Source organism: Mandrillus leucophaeus, unplaced genomic scaffold, assembly GCF_000951045.1.
Source record: "Mandrillus leucophaeus isolate KB7577 unplaced genomic scaffold, Mleu.le_1.0 Scaffold254, whole genome shotgun sequence".
Lineage (NCBI taxonomy): Eukaryota > Metazoa > Chordata > Mammalia > Primates > Cercopithecidae > Mandrillus > Mandrillus leucophaeus.
The window spans coordinates 2652233-2659529 of NW_012102632.1; the positions used below are offsets into that span (position 1 = coordinate 2652233).

General features: G+C 41.0%; 1 protein-coding gene and 1 pseudogene across 2 annotated transcripts in view; one reads left to right on the forward strand and one right to left on the reverse strand.

The window, feature by feature from the left end:
* LOC105542253 (bcl-2-related protein A1) overlaps positions 1-7297 on the forward strand; it is a 71727-nt gene that overhangs the window by 19529 nt on the left and 44901 nt on the right. The window lies entirely within an intron of this gene.
* Positions 3588-4661, reverse strand: LOC105542252 (annotated as a pseudogene).

Consider the following 7297-nt stretch of genomic DNA (forward strand, 5'->3'; position numbering starts at 1 on the left):
AAAAAAAAACCAGACAAACAAAATACAAGCTCATGTCATCTGGACCCTGGTTCTTCAGCTTCATCTCATGTCTCTCTCCTCTTGGCTCTTGGTTGATTAGCCATTGTGGCCACCTTTCAATTCCTCTCAAATATCATGCCATGTTTCCCTTCAGAACCTTTGTATATACAGTTGTTTATTTATGAAAAATTTTCTAGTTTTTCTCTCTTCCCTGTTCTCACTCACTCTCTCAACTAATGAATGCATACTTAGCCTTGTGATTTCAGCTGAAAAGTCATTTCCTTGGAATGGGGGTGGGGTGATGGTGGAACGGGGGAAGGAGGGGTCACCAGCAACTTCCTGATCTATCTAAATGGAGAGAATGCTCTGTGCAGGCTGGCTATAATATCATTTGCATGATAATTTTCTTTCTTCCTGCAAATTCACACTTGGTTTATACATTGATTAATGGTAGTACTTCCCAAACACAACCAGTGAGACCGCATGGCAGTTGGTTACTGGGTTTTCCCTGGTGACACTGTGGCTTTTCTTTTAAATTTCTATAATGACTACCTACCACCCCGAGCTGAGGGAGTCAGCCCCTTCTGAAAACTAGCTTGCCATGCCACCCTTAAAGTGTGGTGCAGGGCTTCAGCTGTAACTCCATCAGCAAAGAGTACAATGGGGTTTCTTCTCTTGATCTGGACTTCCAACAAACGGCAGCGGTTATTTATTAGCTTAATAAGTTGCTCTTCCCACCTCGTTGTCACATGACACAGCCTTCCCTCACAGACTCAGCAACTATCTGCCGTGCATCCCTTCCACATCAGGCCCGGTGCTGAGCAGTGAAGATACAGGTGAGCACAGAACATGGGCCCATCTCATACTCCACAGGAAGAACAAGAACAGAGCTACAGAGCTAATGAAACAGTGCTGTGACAGAGGAGGAGGTGCAGTTTAGTGCCAGTTTTGGAGATCCTGGGTTAGAATCTGATAACCTTCATATAGTACCTACATGAGTTAAGGCAAGACACCTAGGATTTCCAAACCTGTTTTCTCTTCTATAAAAATACTGTAATAATATGTACTTTGTGGTTCGTTTTGAGGAACATAGAAAGTACATAAGAAATTTAACATGGCACCTGGCATTTAGTAAACTCAAAAATGGTACCGATTATCACTGGCCTTATTCTAGTCCAGATGCCCATTCTCCTCTCATCCTCCAGTTTTGTTTTGTTTTGTTTTGTTTTTTAAAGACAGAGTCTCACTCTGTCACCCAGGCTGGAGGGCAGAGGCATGATCTCAGCTCACTGCAAGCTCTGCCTCCCAGGTTCACGCCATTCTTCTGCCTCAGTCTCCTGAGTAGCTGGGACTACAGGCGCCCACCACCATGCCCGGCTAATTTTTTGTATTTTTAGTAGAGATGGGGTTTCACCGTATTAGCCAGGATGGTCTCGATCTCCTGACCTTGTGATTCGCCTGCCTCAGCCTCCCAAAGTGCTGGGATTACAGGCGTGAGCCACCGCACCCAGGCTCATCTTCCAGTTTTTAAATTTTGTCCCATGCTAATCAGCCTTATGTTTACCCACAAGAATCCACTCACACAACTGTGCAATAAGGACCACTGAATATTTTGTCGGGGAGAGAGGTGAGAGGCCACATAAGATATAACTGGAAAAAAAAATTACTCTTAGACATTTTTATTCTTCAAAGTTTCTCTTCCTGGCTGTGTTGTTTCCAGGGACTTTCCCCTTCTCTCCTCTCCCTCCAATGCAGGAGAAACTAGCCTTCTTATCCCCACAATCTTTTCTTTGTGTTTGAGTGATTTCTCTCCACTCTTCCCTTTGAGAAGCAACTTTAAGTCCTGTAGTCCTCTTATGTACAGCAGTTGAGGGACCATGTTTTATCATTTTGGCTTCCAGCTCTCCACCCCAAGTGACTTCCAGAAGTACTTCTTAAAAAAAGAACTCATACACATGGTACTTTCCTAGGGGGAGTTCTAGTGAATAAAGCACCTGTCACTCAGACTGGAGTGCAGTGGTACAGTCATGGCTCACAGCAGCCTCAACCTCCTGGGCTCAAGTGATCCTCCTGCCTCAGCCTCGCGAGTAGCTGGGATCACAGGTGAATGCTACCACAACTGGCTAACGTTAAATTTTTTTTGTAGGTATGGAGATCCTGCTTTGTGGCCCAGGCCAGTCGGGAGCTCTTGAGCTCAAGCGATCCTCCTCTCTCAGCCTGCAAAAGTTTTGGGATTACTGGCATGAGCCACTGTGCCCAGCTACATGTTTTTTGACTGAACACATAGGGTCAACTAAAATTTCCATGTTTTTCACAGGATGGTCTCTCCTATCACACGCTTTCACAGTTTATTTAACAGTTAAAAATTTTTTTTGAACTTTTATTTTGCACTAATTTTAGTTTTACAGAAAAGTTGCAAAAATAGTACTTCACCTAGCTGCCACCAACATTAACATCTTACATGGTCATAGTACGACTATCCAAACAAGGAAACTAACATTGATACAGTATGATTAACCAATCTACAAATCTTACTGGCATTCCCCAGTTTTCTCACTAATGTCCTTTTCCAGTCCAAAATCGAAAACAGACCATGTAATTTAGGTGTCATGTCTCCTTAAAGCTGTGACAATTCCTCAGTCTTTTGTCTTTCATGACTTTGGGGCTTCAGAAGAGTACTAGTCTGGCATTTTGTAGAATGTCCCTCAATTTGGGTTTGATGGTTTCTCATGATTAGATTGAGGTTATACATTTCCAGCAGGACTACAACAGAAATCTGTGTCCTTTCCAGTGCATCATACTGGGGGGAACATATGTCATCTTACTGGTAATGCTAACATTGACTACTCGGTTAAGGTGGTGTCTGCTAGGTTTCTCCACCATTAAGTTTCTTGTGGGGATATATTTTTGAGATTATGATGTTTTTGAGATTACGATGTTTCTCATCATTCTTCCACCTATTAAGCTTAGCATCCATCAATAGTTTTCGTCTGCAACAATTATAACTGCAATGTTTGCTTCATGGTGATTTTCCATTTCCATTATTCCTTCCACATTTATTAACTGGAATTACGTGACAAGGAAGCATATCTCTTCTCTCCTATTTATTCATATCAGTGTGCACTATGGATATTTATTTTATGGGTTATGATGTAAGATTATCATTATTTTGTTGCTCAGATTGTCCAAGCATTAGCCATTGGGAACCCCGATTCAGCTCCTGGCTCCCTTTTGTCATGCTTCCTTCCTTTCAGAGCATGTCCTTGCTTTGCGGCACCACAAGATGCTCCAGTCTCGGCTGATTTTCACTAGCCCCAACTCTAGAATCAGTCATTTCTCCAAGAAGCTCTTTTTTTTTTTTAATTGGAAAATGATATTAAGGAACCAAGATCTTGATGTTAGAATTCATTGCTACTGGTGTATAATTGCTTCTAGGTCCTCTCACAAACAGAACTAGTTAATAAAATATAGGAAAACAATGTAAATAAAGATATTTCTATATATTTTGTATCTTTTTTTTTTTTTTTTTTTTTACGCAATAATTTATTTATTGAGTAACTCCTCTCCCCATCCGTGCAGTCTCTAGGTCACTTTTTCTGCTTGTAGATTTTGCGCGCAAGCCCCAGAAAGATGGCTGGGAGCAGGGGCGCTGCGTACTGTTCAATGAGACCCATAATGTGGCTGTAGCCGTTTTCCTCACACTGCAAGAATGCAGCCGGCAGATCCAACTCCTCATACAGTGCCTTCACTCGGACTACCTTCTTGACCTTCTTCTGTCTGTAATTTTCCTTCAGGATCTGGTACTGTTCCAGAGTAGACCATTGCAGACACTGAACCACCAGCCAGCAGGTTGTTGTCCTGGATGTCAGTGCCAACTTTGCCGGTCACAATGGGGTCCCCAAAGAGGTCAAGGTAATCATCCTGAATTTGAAAAAACTCTCCCATCTCCAGTAGGATCTACTAAGCATTGGCGTGCTCCTTCTCGCCATCAATTCCTGCCATGTGCATGGCTGCAGCTACAGGAAGGTAGGAGTAGAAAGCTGTCTTGTACTTGACAATAGATTTGTACCTCTTTTCAGTGAATCTGCCAAAATCCACATTGTCCTAGGGGGCTGCAACGAGGTCCAGGGCTGCCCAATCTCAGTCTGATAGAAAATCTGTAGGAAGAGCTTGATCAGGTTCATGTAATAGGGCTGCTCTCAGCAATAGAGCTTCAGCAGGTAGTAGATACATGCTTCCAGAAGGATAACATAATTGATGGCATCCTACCCCATATCCAGCTTCTGATAACAGCAGATCTGTCCCCAGTGGGTGAGGGATGAATCCATGATGTCATCTGTCACCAGGAGGAAAGCTTGCAGCAGTTCCAGACACCAGCCTACATTCAGGGCCCGCTGGAGACTATCAGCATCCTGTGTCCTTGGCTCCATCAGCTCCAGGAACACTACTAGCATTGTCAAACCCTGGTGATACTTGTCTCCAATGGTATTGTACTCCAGGACCACCTTGAGCCAGACAATAGCATCTCCTATCTCTGGGTGCCCCATCTCATCCTCAGTCAGCACCCCAAAGATCTGGGAAAAGTGCTGAAAGAAATCCCGCTTTTATTGGGCATAAACATGTGATTTCTGGTCTCCATTCATTCTGAGGGAGGAGCATAGGGCTCTGTTCCTGGATGCGGGTTCCTGCCATATCTATCTGTGTATGTACACTAAAAACCATGTGCTCATACCTCGGATTGACACCTCTGATTCTAATCCAAAACAACAGAGGTCATTCTAGCCTTCCCCCTTTTCTTATTTATAACTTGTGTTTCCAACAGGGAGAATCCCGATTGTCATTAGTCACAACAACTTTACTTATTTGTTCAATGATACACAGATACAGATAAGGTAGATTCACACTTGCTAATTTATACCCCTGTGAAAAACAAATGTACTAACTAGAGGACAATATTTGTATGAAGTGTTTTTGTCTTTAGTCTTATGACATAGTCAAAATAAAAGTTTCCTAAATTACTTAAGTGAGTGATTTTCTTCTCCACCCACTTTGTGATGGTGATGTTAGTCATTTATAACACATTTTTTTTTTTTTTCTGCTTGCATTCTATTTTGGCTTGCCTCCACACCCTGGTTGACTGTATGTGTGTATGTGAAACATTACCATGGTTCTGAGTCAGAACTATATACAAAACTACAACAGGAGAAATGCTACTCTCTCCTCATCACTGCTACTCCATTCTCATCCTCCTATTCTTTCCACCCAGCTCTCACCCTTTCCCTGTAGGTACCCAAAGTTTGTTTTTGGTTTATGTTTATTGCATTCCCCTCTACAATGTATATTTTCTTTTATCTCTTTTATTTTAGGAAGATATAATTCACATAACATTAAACTCCCTTTTAAAATGTTCAATTCAGTGGTTTTTAGTATAGTCAAGAGTTGTGCAACTATCACCACACTCTAACTTTAGAACATTTCCATCAACTCAAAAAGAAATCCTGTACCCCAGTTCTACCAGTTGCCCCAGGCAACCACTAGTCTACCTTCTGTTTCTATGGGTTGGCCTGCTCTGGACATTTCATATAAATGGGATTATACAATACGTGGCCTTTTGTGTCTGATTTCTTTCACTTACTATATTAAAAAAAAATTTTTTTTTTGAGACAGGGTCTTGCTCTGTCACCCATGCTGGGAGTGCAGTGGCATAATCATGGCTCATTGCAGACTGCCTGGGCTCAAGCAATTCTCCTACCTAAGCTTCTCGAGTAACTGGGATGACAGGTGCATGCCACCACACTTGGCTAATTTTTAAAAAATTATTATTTGTAGAGATGAGGTTTCATTATGTTGCCCAAGCTGATCTCAAACTCTCAAATGATCCCCTCACCTCGGTCTCTGAAAGTGTTGGGATTACAGGCATGAGCCAGGCAGTATACAATTTTCAAAGTCCATCTGTGTCACCGTATATACCAGTACTTCATTCCTTTTTATGATTAACATTCCAAGGTATGAAAATTCTACATTTTGTTTAGACATTCATCAGTTGGTAGAAACTTGACAGAAATTTCCACTTTTTCATTATCGTGAATAATGCTGCTATGAACACTCATAAACAAGTTTTATGTGAATAGGTTTTCTTAAGTATATATATAGGAGTGAAATTACTGTGCCATATGACAACTCTGTATTTAACTTTTTGAGGAACTACAAAACTGTTTTCCAAACTGTCTGCATCATTTTACATTCCCAGGGGTATGAGTTTCAATTTCTCCATATCCTTGCCAATAGTTGTTATTTCCTTTTTTTTAAAAAAATTACAACCATGCCAGTGGGTGTGAAGTGGTGTCTATTTTGTGGTTTCAAAGTGCATTTCTCTAATGACTAATGATGTTGAACATCATTAGAACACATCTTCCCATGTGCTTAAAGGGTATTTATATATCTTGTCTGAAGAAATGTCTATTCAAGTCCTTTGCCTATTTTTAAATTGGATTATCTGTCTTTTTATTGCTGAGTTGTAAGAGTTCTTTATATATTCTGGATACAAATGCCTTATCAGGTACATAATTTGCAAATATTTTCTCCCATTCTATAGGTCGTCTTTTCACTTTCTTGATGGTGTCCTTTGATGCACAAATATTTCAGTGTGATGAAGTCCAGTTTACCTATTTTTTCTTGTTGCTTGTGGTTTTGGGGCCCTAACTAAGAAACCACTTATGAACTTGATGATGTAAGTGATGAAGAATGTATGCCTATTTTTCTTTTAAGTGTTTATTGTTTTAGCTCTTATATTCGGGACTTTGATATTTTTTGAGTTAAATTTTGAATATGATGTTAGGCAGGGGTCCAACTGCCTTCTCGTGCATGTGGACATTCAGTTGTCCCAGCACTGACAACTAGTGTTTTAGTTCTCCTCCCTCTAATGTTTTTTGACATATTACAAATTATTAAGGGCCTTATTAATCATAGATAAAGATGAGCATATTTCCCCGGCCATGCTTATTATCTTCCTAGTAATTATTCAAAGCGTCCAAGAATTGAACGTGAGAAGTTAAGCCTTGGTCCTAGCCCACAAGGTAGAGAGAATGATGTCCTGGTGACAGAGCTGTTCTAATTCAAAGATGGAGGCAGTGGTAAAAGGTAGGAGGCCATCAGTTCAGCCTCACTGGCTGGCTCCTTATCCTGTAGCTTTCAATCCTAATCTCTAATGGGTAAAGCCCAAAGGTCAGCTCTTCTTCTCTCCTACTCTGGCTTAAATTCAGTATTAATTAGCTGCTAACTAATTGCTGAGCTTCTA